Source organism: Acomys minous, assembly GCF_964271855.1.
Source record: "Acomys minous genome assembly, chromosome: 8".
NCBI lineage: Eukaryota > Metazoa > Chordata > Mammalia > Rodentia > Muridae > Acomys > Acomys minous.
The window spans coordinates 86,738,065-86,761,967 of record NC_140489.1 but is presented as its reverse complement, the minus strand read 5'-3'; the positions used below and the strand labels follow the sequence as shown (position 1 = coordinate 86,761,967).

The 23,903-nt window shown below is 42.9% G+C and overlaps 1 protein-coding gene across 2 annotated transcripts in view; it reads right to left on the bottom strand.

The window, feature by feature from the left end:
• Positions 1-4,290, bottom strand: part of LOC311604088 (uncharacterized protein) — a 149,706-nt gene extending 145,416 nt beyond the window's left edge. For both annotated transcript variants that reach the window (XM_084793616.1, XM_084793617.1), the window contains exon 1: positions 4,191-4,290. The gene's annotated coding sequence lies outside the window, so the exon portion shown is untranslated. The remainder of the gene's footprint in view (positions 1-4,190) is intronic.
• Positions 4,291-23,903: the final 19,613 nt, after the last annotated feature.

The following is a 23,903-nucleotide window of genomic DNA, read 5'->3' as shown; positions in this document are numbered from 1 at the left end:
TCTCTGAACTTCTGAAACTCCCAATTCTAACAGTCTCGAGGAGGAGTCAACCAATATCCTAGAATTTGAGAGGATATTTTTAGCCTTGAAATAAACCGTGCTTTCCTTGCCGCCCCTTAGCCTGATCTCCCACTCTGACCATTAAGCTGGTGTTGAATATAGGGTAGGTCATATGCAAAGCCAGTACCCAGAGATGCCAGATTAGGGCTCCGTTAGGAAAAAGAAAGAAAGAAAGAAATTAAGGAAGGAAGGAAGGAAAGAGAAAGAAAGGAAGAAAGAAAGGAAGAAAGAAGAATTAAAGAAAGAAAACAAACAGAGAAGAGCCTGGAAAATATTTATAAGTTAAAAATTATTCCTTTGAATCAAGGAATCGTTTACAATATGTTCATCAATGTAGAGGCATAAGAAGGCTGTTTCTAAGTTTCACAAAGTATTTATTAAAATAGCTATGGCCCATATGCATACTGCATGTCTGCATCCTCTGTCTGAATACATTAGATTGGTAAGTTATGTGTCTTATTCATCTCTTCCTTCCTTTATGGAAAGATGGACTGGCATAAGGATGAGGATGGATGCTGCGCCTCCCACTCTGCAGCCCTGTTGGCCACCCTTAGGCTCTCTCCACTGTGCTAGTGAGGATGGGGTGTTTGTGGAGGAGCCCCAAGCCACATCCTTGCTGGGAGGTTTTGTTTTTCTATTTCAGTTGGGCATTTAGAGTCGTACCATAAGGAAGGATGGCAAGAGTTGGCAATGCTGAAGCTGGGGACGAACACTTCCTGCTGTTAGATTCCCAGAGTGCCCTGCACTGGTCACAGTTCTTAGATCTTATGTTTAGAGTCATGTCAGATTTCCTCAGCTGTTTTGAACAGATTAGGTTCATCCCTGAAAGGCGCAAGATCCAGAAATCTATAGACTTTAAAGATGCCTTACTCATCTGTTGTTGTTGTTGTTGTTTTAAGTTTTATGATGTCCCAACAGCTTGGAGTGAAACCCCAGCATCAACCTGGTGCTAGGCATCTTGCGTCATTCAACTCTCCAAAGTGAGATTTGACAGCCACCTCCCGGGCTCATTTAATGGGCCAGTGGTTTGAAGTTTAGATAAACTAGATTGCTACACAAAACTGCCCAGCTATAAGCAGAGTACAGCAAAGCTGGGGCTTTTCCTAACCGGAAAAAACCTGCACTCCGTCTTCCCCTTCAGGAGAGAACTGCCCTTCTTTTTCTCACTAGCTCAATCCTTATGCCCAGAGCACAGAAGCCCAGGTCTCCGATTTGATTTGCTGTAAGAAAGATCATCATCAAAGGCCCTGGAGGACATTGAACTCTTCTTTCCTGTTAAGAGCAGTAGGTGTCATGTGATTCCAAGCTGGAGATCCCTTGAAAGTTGGCTCTGACATCAGGTTACTTGTTCAGTGCATGTAGTATCTCTGAAGACTTGTGTGAGTCTTTTTAATGACAGCAGCAATTGCGCCGATGGCAGAGCCATCACAGAGGAAATGGTTCAGCATAGTCTCATTTGGGGGAGATACAGTCTAGGTGTCCGAAAATAATACAGCCCAGGGGTCTCAATCAGATTTGTTTGCTCTGCCAGTTAAAGAATTAAAAGGCAGAAAAAATCCAAAGTGCAACAAGTAGCAGCAGAGAGGCCTCAAGCAGCACAGACAGAACCAGCAGTTAAAGAAAGACATTTGTTGGGGGTGAGGAAACCCACACATGCAGCAGGTACACAGAGAAAATGACGGCCCCCCACCCTCGCCCGGTAAAGCTGGGGGTGGGGGCTGGGAAGCCCAGAAACTCAATCTGGGGTTTTAAAGTGCCTGAGAGTCTTTCTCCCTGACTCTAGGGTTGGCCAGTTCAAAGACAGCATGCTTGGTTAGTCTGCAACTATTGCATGGCAGGTCTTGAACAGGCCTTGAACTTGTTGAGCAAGTCCATCGACAGGGGGCCTGCTGGTGGGAAACAAATGGTGGCAAGATTTTTGTCACAAGTCAGGAGGTTGAGAAAGAAGCCGGCCATCTTAGAAATGCACTGCCTTTACTACCTCGCCGTGCCCCTGCTCCCTATCTGTCTGCCTATCCGGGAGTCTGTATAACTCTCAGTCTTTCAGGGTTATGCAGAGAGATAGCAAAGATCTCACTGTGACCAACGGATATTTGTCCCCAGGAGTAAAAAGGCACCGTGAAATACTCCCACACTCCTAGCCATTCGTTTTCCTTTCTCTGATATTTTATTTGCATAAAAGAAGATTTCACGGGAACCAGGCCTGGGAACACAACGGGCCATGTCTCACTCGTTCTGCTCCTGCCAAATCATCTGTAAATTATAGTCCATCGCCGTCTTTTCATTAATTGCACATATTCTTTTGCATTTGGCTGCAAATTCCATCACTTTGGCCAAAAAAAAAATGTGTGTACTTCTGCAGCAACACAGTAAGCACTTTGAAAGGACAAGCAGTTCAGAGAGAGGAGGTAATTTCGGCCAAGAAAACCAAGTGGCAGAGGAGGTAGAGCCTGATGGCCTGACACCCAGGCACCCTCTAGCCTTAGGTAGTCGGGGTAAATAGAACTAGGCTATGGCAGCTTAGACCAGAGGTGTTCACTGGCTCCCAGCTCCATTCTTCATGCTGCCTGCCTCCAGGGTAGGAATTTTCCTTCTCTCCTCTCCATGAGCAAATGATGCAACTGGACCTTCTTTACCTGGGAATGTAAATTACAGTTCCTCATCCTGTCCTTGGAGTAGTTTTGCATAGTCTTTGAACTAGGGATGGTGGTGGGGTTGGAGTGTCCCACTTGCATAGTGCTTTCTCAGCCTAAAAGGCCTGATTCTGAGTTTCTTGTATTTACACTTTATTATGGGCACAGTTGCCTCCATCTTGTTTGTCCAAAATGTCAATTGGAAACCTTTGGGACCAGTCTCAAGTATTACTGTATTGGGACTAAGCAAAAGAAACTTGTTCTATGCACTGCCATTTTCTTTTCAGACTCCATTTAATCATAGGGGGAAACTAAGTTCAAGGTCCCAGGCTCTAGGGGAACTAGGAACTTCCCAATAGATGAAAAGTTTCTATCATAAGGAGACAGTTGTCTGAATCCAGCCATTTCAGGGACAACTTGTAAAAAGACAGTTGTCTGAGTCCAGCCATCTCAAGGACAACTTCTCCATCTTGCTGGCAGGGTCAAACAAGTTCATATTCCCAGACCCACAGACCAACTCCTATGCTGACTGGTGGTGAAATGTAACACTAACTTTGGCACAAATGTTTGTGTTTTGCAAGCTTAAATATTCTGTTCTATTCTGTCTCAGGGTCACTGTTTAGCTCCTGAGTCTGCTCTGTGGCCCTGATCTATCAGTAGTGGCTTTGAGCGAAAAAAATGTTGTCATTTGCATTGACCTGGTGTTTGAGTTATGTTGGATTTAAGTGGACCCCATAACAAGTGATTGAGTCAAGGTCAGGTGTCAGGCTCATCTTGCCTTCTGATGTACCTCCTTGAATTAGGAATGCTGTCAGTGTGCTACATTCATTGGAAGATTGCCAGGACAGCTGGATGGTAGGGTGAGCAAGCTTCTCACTGACCTCATCTCTCTCCTTCCTCTCATCCCTTCTCCCCACCCCCAAAACCTCTGTTTCTTTTTCATTTTGACCTGCTCTCACACATATCATGGTGACCTCAGACTTAGTTGTGGCCAAGTGACCTCAGGCTTAATATGTGGCCAAATTGATCTCAAATTTCTGATCCTCACGTCCATCTTTAGTTTACGTGCAAGCACCACCACACTTGGTTCACACATTGCTATGGATTAAACCCATGCCTTCATGCATGCTAGGCAGGTATTGTGTGGCTGAGCTCCAGTGTTAATGTTGTTTTTATAAAACTGCATTTGTTTCTCTTTTAACCCACTATCACACAAACAATTAAGACTCCATTATATTATTTTAATAAGCTTTGAGCTGGGCATGGTGGCGCATGCCTTTAATCCCAGCACTCGGGAGGCATAGGCAGGCGGATCTCTACGAGTTTGAGGCAGCCTGGTTTAGAAAGAGAGTCTAGGACAGCCAAGGATACACAGAAAAACCCTGTCTCGAAAAAAAAAATAAGCTTCATAATACAAGAACTGAGCAGTTATTACTCTAATCGTAACCCTCTAAGCTAATTTGGCTTCTTCCCAGCATGCTTTGCAGCGATACTTACTTTTGGTAGCTTTCTTGCTCCAGCTCCTCTTTCTTGATGTTTCTGGACCTCTCCAGTGGCTCAATCTCATGCCTGAATCCCCTGCTTCCTCTTTTTCTCCTCCTCTCTTGGCTGACAGGAAGTCCAGCCCTATTGTCTCCCCTGCTCAGTGATTGGCTGTAAGTTGTTTTATTGGCATATTAGGGGACTATTGGGGAGCTGTGTTTACACAACACTGAGATTGGAGATTCTCAGAACAAGGATTGCAACCAGATGTGGGGGAGGGGTGTGCGGAAATCAGCACTTGAATTACACAATAACCTTATGCCTACACTTCAGCCCCCAGGTTCTCTTTAAAAGAAGGCTTCGAGCTTCTGCTTTCGTAAGTCTCTGAGAGTTTCCTTGTTGGAGGTGAGACATGGTTAGAATATTCTGGAGCCATCGTCCACCCATATAGTGCTATCTATGCCTGATGCTGAAAGCACGAACTCTATGATGTGTAAATTATATGCTAATGATAAAAGCAGAAAAACTAGCTCATGACTTCCACTTTTGAGAACAAACCTCAGAGACGTGACTCACTGCACTCCTGGTGGAACACAGCCTGAGTCCCCAGCAGGGACTGAGCCATTGCTTGTTCTCTCTCAAACTCCTCAGTCTGACTGCCTTTGAACTCTCAATCAAGTTGAAAAAGGATTCGATTTACAGTCAGCAAAAGCCAAATACAGTGCTTCTGGTTTACAGCCCTAGTGAATCCAGGAGAGGGCTGGCTTCTCCCTCTTACATTTAAGCAAATCATTCGTGTTGCTTAGGATTAGCAGACTGGAAATATCTGCAGGATATTATTTCCCCACATTAAATCGTATAATTATATGTATTTTAATGGAAAGTTAATTTGTGATTTCTAAGTAATCAACACCCTGTTGTGCAATGGCTTTGGGAATCACCACCCATGCATCCTTTCCCTTGACGCTGTGTTCTTCCCAGGGACTCTGGAAGCCATTCTAAGCCCTGCCACGGCCTACCTGGTTAAAAAAAAAAAAAAAAAAAAGAGCAGTGCCGTGTTCATACTTTTGGCTTTTCAGCCACTTCAGAGAGATCAGATTTGTGACTGCAAGCTGAATTCAAACTTCTCAGACATGCTCGGTCTTGACAGTATACCAAGAAAACAAGCTTGTGGAAAGAGTAGGAAAAGAGCCGGGGTGCACAAAACTCCCCATGTCTAGTCTGAGCAGAGATATGCTCTAATAAAGGAGTCCTCAGGCTCCTTTCCTTAGGTAATGTGCTTTTCCATTTTAATGGCATTGATCATGTCTAGGCTAGGCTTCCTGCAGACCATCCTATAGCACATACCCTGGGTTTAGGTGGGAGACAGTTACAGTTAGTAGTCTGAAAAAAGAGGATTTAATGTGGCATTGAGGAACTCTGGGAAAAGATCAAAGGATAACTGCTGGCAGATACTAGATCCTGAGACCAGGGCCAGATGGAGAACACAGAACACAGAACTGTTCACAGAGGCTCCCTAGGAATCTCCAGTGTCTAAAAGAGCAGCCTGCAGGAGTGTCCCTGCTGCCTGTGAGAAGCCTCAGGGAGCCCCACATCTGCTCTGGGAACTGGCTGCTGATTTAAGATAAATGTGGAGCTTCTTTCTCTCTTCTACTTGTAGATCCATCAGGGTTTCTCCTGTTGGGAAACTCTAGGTGTCCCCAGGAACTGCCATTCTCCTCAGCATCCCCTATCTGCAAGGGAAGGCATGATGGCAGGCACCAGCTATCTGTCAGTCCCCACCCCTCACCTCCCCCAGTACACCTCAGGACTTCAGGCCTTACCCTTAGTGTCACAGGCTTAGTTTACACTTCCTGGATTAGCTAGCCTGGACCTTGTCCTCTGTAGGGAGTCCCTCATGATGCTCAGATGCTTCCCTCATTGAGTTTATTATGATTTGTGAATATGAATTTGTTGGGGTTGCTTTTTTTTTTTTTTTTGGTGTGGGTCTTTACACTACAATGCATTCTTCCTTAGGGCTGGTATCCAGCTTGTTTTTTCTACTAGGATCTAATTTCTAGCATACTTGAATAAATTCTGAATTTGTTTCTTTAGAAGACTAACAGGGGACATTTGGAAAGCAGGGGAGATAGGGGAAATATGTTCAATATGTAATATGTATTTGAATGAAAGTATCTGCAGCATGTACTTTTTATTTTTTGAAATAGAAAATTTTTTTCTGAGATACTCTAGAGCTAGAGCTTTTCTTTATCATTTTACAATACAATGATATCTAAAAGTAACACAAAAGACCAAACGCCAATTATTTACAAGACACTCTTCTATATATTGAGGGACAGAACGGACAAGCAATTATTAAAGAGAATATGATTGCTACCTTGCTTCTAAGAAATTTAGTCTTGACACATTGGTTCTACCATAATCCAAATTTCACCCAAGTCAATTTTGTGCTTCCTTCCCACTTGCGCCTGCATTGCCCCTCCATCTCATAGGAAAATGTGATAAGTAGTTTATTGTGTGTTTATAATATATGTGTGTTATTAATGCCATTTATGCATGGTCCAGATGCTCTATCAGCTTCCACGTCTGTGAACATGAGCTGAGATGGTGGATAAAAATGTGGATAGGCTGCTGTCTACCCCCAGGAGCCAGCACACTGGCTGGCTATGCATTGCCATTTCAGACTTAGCTTCAGTCAACTTCCCTTCAGTCTTGACTTAAAGGAAAATACAGTGTGCAAATCTCCTTTGATTTTGGACAACACAGGAATACTATCACTTCAAATCTTGTTTATTCTCCTTGTAAAAGAAGGTGGGGCTACAAATTGTCCTCATGCCAATGTAACCTCACAGCATCTACCCACCAGGTTAGAAGTCTATCTAGTTACGAGGGGGATTTTAATTAAAGAACATAAAATGTAAATGGGTTGGAAAATGTCAACATGGCTTCCTATTTTGAGCCCAACACAGATGATAGAACAAGAGGGTATAAATGAAAATTAAAGAAAAACAAATTCCGAGCAGATGTCAGTGTTTCTTCTTCTTTTATCCATGCAGAGAACCACGGATGTGTGTAAAAAGGCTTAGCAGGCATGAGAGCTAAGGCAGAAAGGGAGGTCATTAACTAAGCAATTAAATTACAAATAGATTGAAGAAACACAAGCTGTGGTGAACCAAATGCTCTCTCTCTCTCTTGTCCCATATTTGGATGTTGGGGGATGAAATAAAAATCTTTGAACTCCCAAAGTGTTGGATATGTAGACTATGCAAAGAAAGCTCCAGACATCCCAGAGAGCCATTGCTTTTATGCACATAGGAGCTGGGAGAGTGTCATCTCAGAAATTTTCACGTTGGAAAATTTCCACTCAAACACAGTACTGCGGGTAAAACCTGACGTGTGAGAACATTCTGTTCCAAAAAAGCTGAGACACGACAGCTAATGAACATGCTCTGAAATGATTGTAGATATGGACAGAGAGCTGTGTCTGTCACATTCATTAATTCAAAGACCTAATCAGATATTTAGGCAACTGTCCTTGTTATTGTTCAAGTTGGAACCAGGAATATATTGAGAAAACCCGACTATACCTGAGCTTTTATTGTTAGGTTTAAATGCATCTTCAAATGCATGGCATGTCTTTTATCTAAATATGTCTGTCCCATATTAGGAATTTGTAAATGTCCCAGATACAACTTTCAATCAATAACTTTTAAATACTGGCACAGAGAGGTTTTTTTGGCTATGGAAGTGGGGCTTCAGTCACTTGCATGGCAGTTAGAACTGACATCTGTCCCTTATACACCACAAATGGGGCGATCTAGCTGATGCAAGGCCAAAAGGAGACATAAACAGTAATAAAAAGAACTTCGTTTTCCTTCTCAAGGAAGGCTAGATTGTTTTTTGGCCCAGGTCCTACACTGCTGCACCAAGTTCTTGCCGTCACTGAGGTAGGCACATTCCCATCCTGTTAAAGGACCTCTCACAGCCTAGCCCTGGCGGGTGCATCCAAAAAGAAGCTAGTCTGCAGTCTTACTCCAGCACCTGGGATTCTGAAAAATCAGAAAGGCACTCGCAGCTCCAGACTCCTGACAGGCAGCCAGTTGGTGACAGCCTGCACCACAGCTGCCAGTCAGGCTGCCAGTCTGTGCTCTAGGGAGCCAGCCTCATTCTGTGACCACAGCACAGCTCAAACTCTGCAGTTTTCACACTCTCACATCTCAAAGACCACCATGACCATCGGGGCAAGAGCTGTGGTCTAAATGTGCTCCCCCAAAGTTCTTATGGAAGGAATCTAATTAACAATACAGTAGTGTTGATGGGTGGAAACCATATCCAGGTGATTGCAACTTGAGGGGGATGGTGGTGGTTTCCTATGGTCGTGAAGTTACTTATTCTCCCAGGGAGTCCTGCAAAGGAATTCAGCCATCTCCTGGCTTTTCTCACCCTCTTTTTGGCCTTTCTCTTTTCTCCTGTGGGATGATACCGTAGCCTGGCCCTGGACAGATGTGGGCTCCTTAGACTGTCTCTCAAGCTCAGGTATTCTGTGATGGCAACATAAAACAAAGAAGCCAGCCTTCCGCAGAGCTCAGCTGAGCCAGTTCTGCTCTGTAATAAGACTGTTTCACTGTTACAAGTGTGACCTTCCTCCAAGGTGAAGGAGAAACTCACATTCTTTGTGGCAGATAGAAAGTTTAATTTGGCATCTGTTTGCAAACTTCTTTTTGGTGTGGTGTGGTGGTAGTGGTGTGTGTTTGTATGTGTATATATGTACGTTTATGAGTTTGTGTGCTTGTGGAGGCCAGAGGTCTGTGTGTGTGTATGTATGTATGTATCTATCTATCTATCTAGCATCTATCTATGTATCTATCATGTATGTATGTATGTATGTATGTATGTATGTATGTATGTATCTACCTATCTATCTAACATCTATGTATCTATCGTCTATCATCTTTTTTTGGTCATTTTTCTTTATCTACATGCTTTTCTTTTCTTTCTTTTCTTTTTTTTTTTTTTCATCTTTCTAGCTATCTTTGAGACAGGACCTCACTCTGAAGCTCTGGCTGGCTGAAGCTTTCTATGTATATTGGGCTGGCTTGGATATCACAGAGATCTGCCTGCCTTTGCCTCCCAAGTGCTGAAATGAAAAATATGCCTACCTTATTTATTGAGACAATGACTCTCACTGAACCTGGAGCATGCTGTTTCCACTAGATTCATTGGGGCCAGAAATCCCTAAGGATCCTCTTGTCTGTCTTCCAAGCAACAAGATTACATAATACTCATGTGGGCTTAGGTGAATAAACTCTTTATGACTGTGCAGCGAGTGCTTTACTGCTCCCCAGCATTTGTGCCACTTCCCCAGGCTTGCAGCACTTTGCAGAGTCATCTATTAAAACTCTGTCCACAGTCTAAACTTGTCAGTGATTGTCAGTAAAGTGGCACTGAGATGTGCAGACACCCACCTTTTCATGGTACCATTTTCCTCATGGTAGCTATTAGAACCCATTTTTAATTTGTGTCTAGGTGAACCCCAAGGTAGCAACATGCAAATGCAAAATTGTATGCTGTGTAGTCCTTTATTAAGCAAAGAGTGTTGCCTTCTGGAGCTCTTTGAGCAGTGTACAGTTGTTCACTCAGTACAAAAGTGGAGCATAAACTAGTGAGCCAGGCTATACTCAGAGCTGAGCAGAAGAGAGTCCTGTAGACGTTCAAATGGAAAGGATAAGAAAATGGCCCTAGGACTTCCCAATAAGCTCCCTTACTGTATGCCAATCTCTACCGCTCAGGCTAAATTGCCTTTGACTGTAGTTTTACTGACCAGAAGCATTTTGTGTTTCCAAAATTAAAAACATAACTTTAAGTGCCAAGAAAAGTGTTACTTTTCATAATAAACATATAAAACATCCCTCTACCACCACAGAGATTGTCTAAAACCCATGTGCCTTGCTATTCCTTACCATCAAGCAGAGGCAACAAGCAACCACGATTCGATTAAGGGCACATTTTTCTTTGTTTATGCATTTTTCTAAAAGCCTTTTGAACTTTGTTTTCAATGGACCAAGAATGGTTCAGGTTAGATGTGACTGCTACAACAGCTAGGGTAGAAGAGAAGGGCAGAGGAATTGCATGAGGATGCACTGTAAAACCAGGAGCTGTTAACTCAGATCTAGCCAATGGACAGGACATTCTCCACAGTTGAGTCAAGAATGGGGTCTGACTTTCACATGAACTCTGGTGCCCCGTATTTGACTACATCCCCTGGATGGGGAGGCCTGGTGGCACTCAGGAAGGATAGCAGGCTACCAAGAAGAGACTTGATACCCTATGAGCATATACAGGGGGAGGAGGTCCCCCTCAGTCACAGTCATAGGGAAGGGGAGTAAGGGGAAAGCAGGAGGGAGGGAGGAATAGGAGGATACAAGGGATGGCATAACAATTGAGATGTAATATGAATAAATTAATAAAATATATTAAAAAGAGTCAAATCATAGGTTGTGAACAAAGTATTTGTGTGAGGTTAGCAAGAATCCACCATGGTATTCTCAGTGTTTTTCTTTTATTGAGCATCAGTTGAGTTGTTGACTCTTTGCCAGGTGAGGAGGGTGGTAGTGATGGTGGTAGATGTCTCTGTGACCTTCACTGGCAGCAGAGTGATAGATAAACTGAGGGGGCCAAAAACGTAGTTTGGTGCAACACAATTCAGTATCCAGGGTTGCTTCAAACTTTGACAGTCTCTGATCCAAATTGTTTGGCTTTAGACATATTTAAGTACTGGCACAATGTAGTGAAAATAATTCTTGTGGTGATTAACTCAATCCCATATGCACAATAAAGCATACCTAAGTCTATTTGAATAACCAAGTACATCAAATACAAATCAAACAGACTACATTGAAATTCTTTGTAAAGTTCATATAGGTAGATCCTATAGATTTATTGAGACCAATTTATGAGAATGGATCTGATCCGGGGATGGTGGCACACGCCTTTAATCCCAGCACTTGGAAGGCAGAGGCAAGTGGATCTCTGTGAGTTCAAGGCTAGCCTGGTCTAAGCGAGTCCAGGACAGCCAAAGCTAACACAGAGAGACTTTGTCTTGAAAAACTAAAAGAGAGAGGAGAGAGAGAGAGAGAGAGAGAGAGAGAGAGAGAGAGAGAGAGAGAGAGAGAGAGAGAGAGAATATAGATCTGGAGGAGTGGTCAGTGCAGGAAGTCTTTGGCCAGGCCAGAAAGCACCCACCCCAGCCTTTTGGATAGAAAACTGGTTTGCATTCCTTCCCTTGAAGGAATAGCCTTGTGGTGCCTAACATTTTAATTTCTCCTAGTGACATCTGTGAACACAAAGACCTCTATGCTCCATACAACTATACAAGGCCTGTTAACTGGCTTATTTTTTTTCTACCTGCCCCAGAAGAACAGGACATGTTATTCTGACCAAGTTCAGTGCAAAGTAAGTTTGATGGCCAAAGATATGTGAGGGAGGTGTGTATGAGTTAGAATTTATTTAAAATTCTCCTGGTCACTGGCTGGCTGATTCACAAGCATTTGGTTCTTATCTTTGCTACAGCTACCTTTCAGAGCATGATAATAAAAACCATGTATCATTAGTGATTCACTAAATAAAACAACTAGAAAAAAAGGGGGTAGCCGAGAAGTAGAAGGTCCGGACCCACTAGGGACCCACTAGCTCCCATCACTTTCTGAAGTTTTTCATTGACACATTTTAATTATTTTAATATCTAATCAAATCTTACCACACAGCTGGGACTTGGGGATAAGACAAAGTCAGTTAATTAAAATTTTTAATCAAATTATAAATAAGAGGGAGGGGAGGAAGAAGAGGAAGAAAGAAATGCTAAAAGGAAAAGCATCTATATTCCTCAGGTCTATCTATATTTTCTTTCTCTTGCCATTCATTTCATAGAGATATGCTTAATTAACCTAACAAAAGAAACTGTTCTTGTGGCAAAGGGACTCTAGCCAGCCCTAGCATGGCAAACATGGCTCTGGCAGACCTCGCCCTTCTCTGGCATTTTCTTTGCCTTGCTAAAAACTGTTAGATGACATTCCTAAAGTTAGCCATTAAGGTCTGTTTCCTTATTTGGCCAATTCCTCCTCTTGAGGTCGACTACCAAGATCCAGGTACTAAAGTATTGAAGTTCAGAAATCAAAAGCCCCTTTTGGTTCACCTAATTAACATGCCCAACTAAAATTAAACACCTCCTCCTAACACAGGGTTTCCCATTGTACCTTTATAAACTGCCATTTGCCTATGGACCACATCTGTCTTCTCTCAGAGACGGTCCTTTGTCCTCTGGCACAAAAACCTCCTCCCCTCCCTCTTGCCACTCTCCCTTGTCCTCTTTCCCTTGTTTCCTCTCCTTTCTCCCTCTTCTTCTATCTCCTGCCTTTGTCCCCTTTCCTTTTCCTCTGTCCTTCTGCGGCCAGGAAGTCTCCTTTGTGCTGAGAACTTGGTCTTGGGTGTCTTGAGCCGACTCTGAGGTACCCTGCATATGGCAATAACTCAGGTCTGAATGATCATTATTTCATTTTTTAAAACCAAATCAACAGGTTTTCATTACATGCATGCTTTAATGTGTTTGAAAGCTGTTTATTAAAATGCGATTGAATGGACACTTGAATACTTTTAACCACTGTATTTTAAAAGCTTTTTCCTAAAACAATAACCTTCAGCCATCCGCCTTTAGCAGTGGCTCTGACATCATACTTTGATGTGCAAAAGTCCCAATTAGTGATTCTAAAATCATACTCTTGACAGTGCCTGTGTTTCACTTTTTTCTTTCAGTATGAATATATTCATTATCTGATAATGATAGTATTTTTCAACGTATTAGAGAGAAATGTTAAATTAATGAATCAGCTTTTCTCTGGAAGTTTCTTACTTAACCAATGTGTTACAATTAAAATGTGAAACATTTCATGCCTCTGAGCATGTAGCCACTGGCTGCTGGTAGCTGCTGTTGTGGGAGATTGTGGAACCTTTGAGGCTATGCTTGTCTAGCCCATGGAAGTCTGGGCTGGGCCTTGAGGCTCATACCCACTTCTGGTGCTTTCAGAGCAGGTTTCTCAGTTTCAAGGTGTGGGACAAGACATGTGACTATCTCCTTAAACCCTGGACAGAGCTGCCCCCAGGGCCAAGTCATCTATTCCTTGGTGGACTCTACCACCTGATACTGTGAGCCAAGATGTGTCTTTCTTAGGAGGCTTTCACCCATATTTTGTCATTGTGAGGAAAGTGTTACTTTTATTGTCAAAATCTGAGGTGTTAAGGGACCACCTCACAGTTTCTTTTGTGCTTCTGAGTTCCTCCCTTGCTCTGACCAGCCTTTGGTGTTGAGTGACGATGTCATAGAAGCTTAGGCTCCTTTCATAGGATCTGTAGTTTTCTGCCTTGCTGTGGAGTTATATATAGGTCCCCATGTGGGCACCACCTGTTTGTAATAGCCTGGCTTCCAGGTACAGGGGGCTGGGATAAGGCAAAACGCCATGGAGCCAATGACACTGAATTTAGATTTAGTAAAGAAAGCCTTCATTCAAGAGGAGTTTTGCGATCACAGGAAAGACAGAGCTGCAGAAGGAGAGATGTTTCCATCAAGACCTACAGAACAGTTGTGGAAAGATGTCCTACAAAGGACTAGGCATTTTCAGATGGTAGCAATTTGTATTCACTTGTTTCCAGCTTAGTATTATTGAAAAAAAGTGTCCATATTCCTCTAAAAAAAAAACCCTGGTGGTGCAGATGAAAAAATGAAGTGAAGCTGAGGCACGTGGTGTTCTCCACCAGACATACACACGGAAATGAGTAAATCGGAGAGCCAATGATTCAGTGATAAACTCAGCTCTGGGGAATGAACACGCTCATCAATTTCTCTTTCCAGAAATGAGAAAAAGACATTTCTGAAACTCTAGTGAATGATCCAGTGAGTGAAAAAAAATTGCTCATTGAGTGAGAGATAAGACTACAGTGAAAACCGAAAAAAGGAAAAAAACCGAAAAAAGACATGACAGGGAGCCCTAGGCTTGCAGGAGTGGGCACGCCAGCGCCAGCTCCAGCCTCTTCCAGACACCTTCACAGGCAGCAGATGGGGGGCGGGGGGGGGGGGCAACTCTATAGCAGCCCCACCCCCCACGCTGCTGGGAGTCAAGGTGCCAGGAAATGGGAAGCTGCCTTTCTTCCTGGGTGATAGAAAATAAGGAGAGAGGAACCAGGAATCGTCTTGGTGGCTCACAGACAAGCAGAAGCAGGGTCTGTTAGTGCTGCTATAAAAGCCTCTCCTGGAACGAAAGTGTTTGAACACGGGGACACCAGGGAGACCACCAAGTAAAAGGCAGCCCCAGGCATTCTACTAGACTCTGGGAACATGGCCAGATTTGTAACGGAGAAGTTTTCTCAATCCTTCTTCAGACACCCAAGCACTTAGAAACAAGGAGGACGAGAAGTTCTCACTCATCAAATGATGCCGCGATGCCGGAGAAACGCAGGTCCCATGGCACAATTCTCTCGGACTTAACACTCTCAAGCTCCTTGGTTCTTGGCACGTGAAGGATCATGAGGACTCGGCTCACACTGGCCTAGGTGACCAGGTTGTGATTCATATAGAGAACTCTCGCTTCAAGGTCTGTTGTGTGAGTCAGTGTTTCCGTGCTATGACACATATCTGACAGGAACGGTTTGAGGGAAGAAAGGTTTACTTCAAATCTTAGCTTCAGGGCCTTCAGTCCAGAGTCGTTTCCATCACTTCAGGCCTGAGGCAGGTGAGCAGAGCACCACCGTGACTGCCGCCGGATTCCGTGATGGAGGAGACGTCTCACCACACCCCGGGCCAGAAGGCAGAAACAGACAAAAAGAAGAGGCTCAGGGCTCCGGTATCCATGAAAACATTTTCTCCTCACACTGTGACATCTACCATCCTCTTATTGGTCCCCCCAAACTTTTAAGAGTTGGGTCAAGAACATGTATTTTCCCATACCTTCAGATGGGGACCAATGCACGGACTGACAGATGTTGTATCCATAGGTTCCTCTCGGCCTGTCCCTTCCTCTGCTTCCTTGCTGGACAGTAGAGGGAAACAGTTAAAAGATACAGGCGCTCAGGTAGCTTGTGCACAACACATCAAACTCTGATAATGCCATAAGCTCCATTTTTGATTTCATATGTTTTAAAGACATTTTTCTATCAATACTGTTCACAATTTAATTACAATAATTAACATAGTTTTCCAATATTATTTTTTTTGCATTTGATTACATGCCTAAAGTGTTGCAGCTGTGTTTACCTATATGCCTTTTGTCTTGAGCTTCATTTAAAATGAGAAGTAAATATCATTTTTATATATAGCTTTCCACTTGCTTTGTGAACTATTTTCATAGTAGACCAATTTAGCCACAAACATCCTCTGCTGTGTTCAGCTCTCTCCAATTAGGGTTAGAGTGGGACAGGAATCAGCGAACGACATCAGTTCCCTGGCCCCCGGCAAGCGATGTTTCCAAGTACTAGGAAAATAAATATATTTCTCTTTATAAAAACAATGTAGATAATTTGCAGTCATATTTGGCTACCCATAGCTTTGCAGGCGAAATGGAACAAAACAAAAATCCTTTTTGGCGACTCTACCTCAAGGGAGGGAGGAAGAAAACAAGTTACTGACCAGAAGCCAATTTCGTCTTGACTGTTCAAAAGAAAAGAAGGGGGGGGGAGGACTTTTAAGGACCACATGGCACAATTAAACAGCAGGTCAGTGCATGAGGCCCCTGCTGAATTGAGAGCTGGGCTGGGCTGTGGCTGGCTGTGGTTCCTGCTCACACTGCAGGAAGGAAAGAAGGAAAGAAGGACTTGAAGTGATGGCAAGCCCCTAGGTCCTGAATATAGAAGGTCAGGAGTCAGTTCAAACACACAGAGACACCAAGAAGTATTTTGATCGTTGGCCAAGGTCATATCTGAGACTTCCGGTGAAGTTCAAAGGGGTGTGGTGATGCAAATTCATAGGGCAAATCTGCATGATGTATTTTCTGAGATGCCCTATGTATCAATGACCTGTCCAGTTGCCAGAACAAAATACCCAACGAAGGCAACTTCAGGATGGAAGGGTTTATTTTGGCTGACAGTTAAAGGAGATTTCGATTTCAATTTCGAACACCATGGTGTGGGGAGGCATGGAGGGAGGAGTGTAAGGTGGCTGGTCATGTTACATTTACAGCCAGGAATCAGTGCTAATGCAGCTCAGTTTCTCCTTTGTATCCAGTCAAGGACCCCAGCCCATGGAATGGCGGATGGGCTTTCCAGCCTCAACTAACCAACTCTAGCAACTTTTCTCATAGATGTGCTCAGAGGTTTGTCTCCTGGGAGGTCCTGGGTGCTATTCACTTGACAATATTAACTGTCATAACATGGAACATTTATGTACTTAACCTAGATGTGTATTTCAAAGGCATCTATATCTACCAATCCGATGGCTCCATGGATGGCTGTAGAAAAAACATTAAAATGGAAGCAGAGGCTGCAGAGCAGTGGTTCTCAACATGTGGGTTGTGACCCCTTTGCCGGGGGTGGGGGTTGGATGACTTTCGTAGGGTTAGCATCGCAGATATTTACATTATAATTCATAACAGTAGCAAAGTTACAGTTGTGATGTAACAATGAAATAATTTTATGGTCGGGGGTCACCAAAATGTGAGGAACTGTGTTAGTGAGCCGCAGCATTAAGAAGGCTGAGAACCACTGTAGAGGATGCAATCAGGGGTCCGTGGAGCGTGTGTGGCATGGAAGAACTGCAGTGTTCCCACTCGGGGTCTCAAGGGACCAGTCATTGCATTCATGGTAAAGCTGATGCTCAAGGCTGAGCAAGTGCACCCTGGCCTTCCCCCCGTGTGTGATAGTCATGGACTCACCTGTTTTCCATAAAATTCTTACAAGCGAGTGCTATGGTTGTGTGGAAAGGGCACCAGCATGAGCTTAGCCATGTTGAGCAGACACAGGGACATAGGCAGTTTGCTTCTAAAATCTGTATGTTCTTCTAAGTTGTTTTCCTTGTACTTCCAGAAACGCTGCTTCGTCTTCTCCCCATTCAGCCTTAGCAACAGACGATACTTTGTTCTCAAATGTTTACCATAAGGAGGTTCTTGGTGCAACTGACAATTTTGGCTTCAAACCCTCTTCCAGCTTTAATTGGACAGTAGAATCATAGTTGTGGGGAAAACAGCATAGAGTGTAGAGGTTTGTTACGCTGTTCTGTGAGAATTCTTTTAGCTTCTGTAGTGTAAAGGGCCATAGCTTCGGTTTGATTCTCTCAATGAGCAGGCCCTAAAGTGTGTAGAAGTGCACATGAGGTCAGATTAAAGTCAATTATAAATCACTTCTCATGACTTTCTCTTAAGCCAAATTCTGACTATGATTTCATTAATATACCTTTATCTCTTCAGGTGGATGTGCCTTGCTCATAAGAACACATGTTAGATGGCTAGTGCTAATTATAATATGGTGCTAATGGCCTTCAAGAGGCCAAAGTGACATAATGAAACTTGCTTTAGGGTGAAATGCTGGTCCATGGGGCTCTAAGGCCAATCTAAGCATTGAGCAGCCATCTGGCCAGGTTGATCATTTGCACTTTCCTTTAGTTCTTTTCATTTCCCATTTAGAAGTGAGCTTGGAGGTTGCTTTTTAATACTGGCTGAAGATCCTTTCAGTGTATAGTTCAAGGGGAATATGGAAGTTGACTATTTGTCGAGAGAATAGGAGTTTGTGGGAAGAGAAAAGTATTTTCCAAACTGGAGGACCTTATGTTATTCTTAATGCTAGTGTGCTTGGTATGGCTCTTAGAGAGTCAACATATTATACTCCTTAGTGTGTTCTTAAGGAAATCTCTAGTGTGATGTCTCTTACTGAATTAGTGTTTATTGAGGATATAAAAGATATACAAGGCATGGAGCAAGGCACCAGAGAAGCAATGGTAACAACTATAGCAGTGACACAGCTTACATGTCCCCACAGAGCTCATGGGTCAGTTCTCAGAGACTGCTTAGGTCTCTCAAAGGAAGAAGCCTAGAGACGTGTGGGGCAAATGAGAACATGCATCAAAACAAACTCAATAAGAACCTGGATTTGTACATTAAAGAAGTGTAAATCTAATGAGTTCCATTAGCCATCCTGTGGGAGTGGGTGGAGCAGGACGTGGTGGCCCTATGTAAATCACGATGTCAGGGCCACGTTCTATGGAGTAATCTTTGCAGTGAGCACCAAAGATGCTGTCACGGGGCTGAGGTAGGGGGAGGAGGAGCAAAAACACAGCTGTTTTTTTCTATGGAACTGGAGACCAGTTCACTCCAGGCTCACCCCTTGCCCAGAGGGCTACTCTCTGTGTCAGTTCTTTTTGCCTCACTGTAACAAAGCTCATAGTATGACATGGGCTCCCAGCATGGCAGGGAAGACGTGGCAGGATTTATAGTGGTGGGAGTGTGCGGCTGAGACTCTGAAACTACAACAAACCAGGAAGTAGAGAATAGCTAGGATCAAGGATCAAAGTTCTACCCCAAGGGATTTACTTCATCAGATGTTTCCACTCTCTAAAGGCAGCCAGCCTCCCCAACAACAGTAGTAACTTGGAAAGGAGTGTTCAACACACAAGGCTTATGGGGAACATGTCAGATTCAATCTATAGCACACCCTACCTCAGTCCCCATAAGCTCACAGCCATCAGTCACATAAAGGAAAATGCATGAAGTTCAACCTCTAAAGTCCCATAGTCTTAATAGTTCTCAAGCTAACCAAACATGCAGTCTTCTTTTGGAGATTATGTAGAACTCTTAACCATGAACTGTGTAAAATTACAAGTGAAAGTTTCATACCAATAATGTACAATGACAGAGAGTAAACATCCCATTCTCATCCCAAATGGTAGGGGCAAGAGGATGGTAAGGAAAGATCAGACCAAAGCAGGATCCAAACCCAGCAGGGTAAACCTTAAATGCTGAGACTTCATATTCTGCACTGCACAGCAATAATAGTATGAGCTCCAATGGAACTTTGGCAACCCCATCTTATTGGTTCACCACTTTCAGCACTTATGACTTCTGTGACGCTTTGAATGTGATATCCTCCATAAGTCTCAAGCATTTTAAATATTTGGTCCCAGGTTGGGGGATGTTTGGCTTGTGGGAAAAGATGTGATCTCTCAGATGTCTCTACCACAATGCCCTACCTCTGCTATCATGGACTCTAACCATCTTGAATTTTAAGGCCAATTAAACACTTACTTCATTGGTGTAGTCATGGTGTTGGTTACAGCTATAGGAAAGTAACTAATACAGAAGACCAGAAAGAGGGCTATTGCTATGGCAAACCTGACCATGTGGGTTTGGGGAGCAATATGGAAGACTTTGGAAGTTTGGACTAGGAAGATGTCTGAATACTGTAAGAAGAGCTCAATAGGCACCCCTAGTAGGGGTTTGAAAGACAGTACTACTTTAAAAAGAAAGTAGACTGTAGAAGTGTAGCTTAAGAAATTTCCAAGGTGAACAATATTAACAACTGTGCTAGATACCATTCTTGTGATATTTTGACAAAGAATGTGACTGCTTTCTGACCTGTGCTAAGAATTTGTCTGAGGCTAAATTTAAAAGTAATGGACAAACTAATATCATTGGTGTTGGCATATAAGCAGCCTGCCTTTAGGTTGCTTAGCAACCTCTGACATCATCTGCTGCCAGATAGGTGCCAGACTATAAAAGGGCTGACCTGCCACCTTGTCTCTCTTTTACTTTGTCTCTTAATTTACCTCTCTTACACTTGCACTTTCTCTATGGGTGCCCCCCCCCCCCCCCGTGTGTGTGTGTGTGTGTGTGTGTGTGTGTGTGTGTGTGTGTGTGTGTCTGTCTGTCTGTCTGTCTGTCTGTCTGTCTATCTCTCACTCTCCTCATGGTTCATTCAGGTCCCAACTCCTCTCCATTTCCTTTCTCCCCAAATAAATCTCTCCATATCAGTTCTGTTGTGTTTCACTGTTTATTTTATGTTTAACAATTGGTGGATGAGATTTCAAGACAGGCTCATTATTGACTCTATTGCATGGCTATTGGTAATCACGTAGGCAGCTGCAGAGGCCCATGAAGTGCTGGAAGCAGCCAAGATCTTGAGGATTAGCAGTAGGAGTAGAAACACTTGAGTGCATTCAGGATTGACAGCAGTGCACTGTCCATGGAGAGGAGACTGCCTTTGTCTTGAGCAAGTGAGTAGAAAATGTCATTTCCCTGAGCTAATATCGCAGAGGAGATGTCATGGGTTTGGTGGTTTGTGGCTTCTTATCAAGTCTAGACTCAGAACAGTTCTACGAGTTGCTATTGGTTGGGGATGAAAGCTGAGGAGATAGGAGTTCCTATGAAATGTGAAGTCATGGGCACAAGTGCGAGATTGTATGAGGACAACGTGGAATAAAAAGAGAAGGCGGCAGGAAGGACCTTGGAGAACTCCAGCATGTCAACCTGCACACAGGATAGCAATCTCTCCAAAGCACCCTCTGGTAGCTGGGTGTGGGAGGGGCAGTGTCTTGGGGAGGGAAGAGTTTGCCTGTCTTGGAGGTTAGTTTTTGGTGACTCAGTTAAGTTGGGAAGCTTCATATACTACTTCTTTGGAGTGCCTCATATTTTGTATTATGGCATTTTTCCCTACCTTTGTTACTATTTCCACACTATGAGAGGAATTAACCAAAGATGCTTCTGTCATTAGTTCCCAATATTTATAATGTTTTCTCTTCATGTTGGCTTGTTAGTGATCCAAAAAGATTTCTTCAAGAGACGTATACTTCTTTCTTTCCAGGCAAGTTGGTAGAAAATAAGTAAAAAACAAAACAAAACAAACCCCAATAAACAGCATTTGAACTTCCAAAATAGAGAAGTCAGTAGCCAATAGGGGAAGAAGCACTTCACCCAACTCTCTCTCATCACTAGTGAGGAAGCAGCCTGGATTTAACAGACAGGGCTTTTGGTGAAAACCAAAGCACTGTATCTCACTATAGAAATAACACTGACAAATGAACCAAACTTTGCAAATTCAGGCCTTCTCATCTCTAAGTGGGAACAACTGTGCTGTTTCTTGAGGTTAGTAAAAGACCTGGGCAACTTTAGCTGGTAGAAATACCCAGCAGAGACTTTATTATACAGGAGTCCTTGATGGCCTCTGTCTGGTCTTTCTTCTCTGTTCCCTTCTCTTAACTAAACCCATCACAGCCAAACAATTCCAATTCTCCCCTGCTCAAATACTATCTGCTTTTCACTCTAAGTAACAAAATATTTTCCCATAGATGGTCTGTTTGTATTATAGTTAACTTTGCTACCAGCTTCTGTGGACCATCGTTGGTGGGAAAGAAATATTCTGAGACTGAAAGAGACCTGAGTTAGTGAGATCAAGTGCTTGCCCTACCACAGTAAGACATAAGCATTGAGGGGGAGGGGCAGGAAGGGGCGGGATGATCAGGGTAGTTATAGCCTGAAATTCAAACTTTGAGCCTGGAATCAGGGCTCAACATTGCTAAAACTCTACTATTAATGTAAGAATTGTTTCAGAGTATTAAATAGTTCTTTTCATAATACCCAAACCAGCCCATCCAGAGCTGCCTGGGGCTTTTCTACTACAGTCTGGTTTATCTCCTTTAAAGCACTAAGTGTGTATTGAGATCTCCTATGAATTAAAACTTGAATTTCAACAGCTGAGCTCCCATTATTTAAAGATTGTAGTTTGCAAAGCAAAGATCCATGTGGATTTCAGAGCAAGTGCTGGGGCAAAGCTCAATGACAAAACATGAGCCAAGTAAGTATAAGGCTCTGAGCAACACACACAGACAGACAGATACAAACACACACCCAGATACACACACACACACACACACACACACACACACACAAACAGGTACACTATACACATACACATGCAGGGATACACATACACAAACACACACACATAAACACAAACACACACACATATACAGACACATACAAACACACACACAGAAATACACAGATATACACAGAGATACAGACAAATACACATACACACACACACTGATACACACATACACACACACTGATACACACATACACACATATACAGACACACACAGAGACACATAAACACATAGACACACACACATAGACACACACACACACAGATGTACACAGCCACACACAGACACATACATAGACACACAGACACACACATACACCGAGATACACATAGACACAGACACATACAGACACACACACACACACACACACACACACACACACACACACACACACACACACACACACCTACAGAGTTTGGAGCATTTGGGCTTCAAATTTTGGGTGCTCAACTTCTATTCCAAAACTGTAAAGTTCTAAAATATGAAACTCATTATTCCCAGTCATTTGGGGAAAGAACACTCAGCCTCTACCATGTTCTAAGGAAACTCATCATTGTGATGGAGGGAACATCGTGGACCCAGTGTGTTTGCACAGTGTCTCAAGCACTGGCCTTTACCTACTCGCGGGGTGGATGATGTCAGATGTTTTCTTTCTCAGGGCCTAAGAGTCCTCACCTTTATTGTGAGAAAAAGGATGTGCCCTTTGACCTCTAGCATTCCTTCTAGACTTGGAAGCTGTGAATACGAAAGCCCAGAGGTCTTGATATCTTCACATATGCTGCAGTTATCATTCAAATCCTGGGGAAGAAGTGAGCTCTCAGCACCAAATTTCACAGTTCTAGTTTTTACATCTCATTGTGCAGCAAAGCATGTCTCATTGGTTAATTAATGCCGCCAGCACGGCATCCTGCTAAATGATTGTTTAACCAAGAGTGGAATAAAACACTACGATGACTGGTACAGTATCATTATGGAACAGAAAATTAAAAATCTGATAATTTGATTGGAAGTCTCAGGTGAGGCTTTTGTATAAAAATGTTAACCTCAAGTAGCTATAAGCAGGTAAATGTTTTATTCATCTCACTGATACGAAATAAATGCTTATGATATAAATTATGTATAATTAATACTCCCGGGATAAAAAAATGTATGCTAATAGTTTGTCAGTTAATTAAGAAAGGAATATGAGGTAAACAAAGGTGATTATAGTTTATCCTGAGACCATAAACAGAAATCCTGCCTTAAATAATCTCTTTAAAAACTACATTATACAGCAAGTTCTTCTTTGTCACCCAGAGCGGCTGTCTAATGGCACACAGCAACTGTTCAGTGGGTTGTTAAGGAGGAAACGCTTGTGAGAACAGTCCAGGCTGGGGACCCACCAGCAACTGGGATTAGGTTGAGATGGTCTTTTCGAGCAGCCCTGGTCTCTTCCATAATATCTTATTAAAAAAATGGGGCTTTTTAAAGCCAGAGGATTCATTAAAAGTAGAGGAAAAGCAAATAATAAAATTCTCAGAAAATATATGTATGCCAAGTGACTGTCTTAGACTTTTGGTAGTTTAGTCCTCTGTACAAGTAGGTAGCATGGCACGAAACCCTCTCCTACATAAGCTGGACAAAGTCACAGCAATGGAGGCTCTGGCCCTGGAAAAGAAATTATCTGGATATTTCTACGTTCCCTTGACTACTAGGCCATTTTTTCATTGATCCATCCAACCACCTACTTGATCACTAATTTAACAAGTATTTTTCTTATATTTGCTTTTAAAATTTTATGTGCTTGAGTAATTTTCCAGCATGTATGTCTGTGTAGC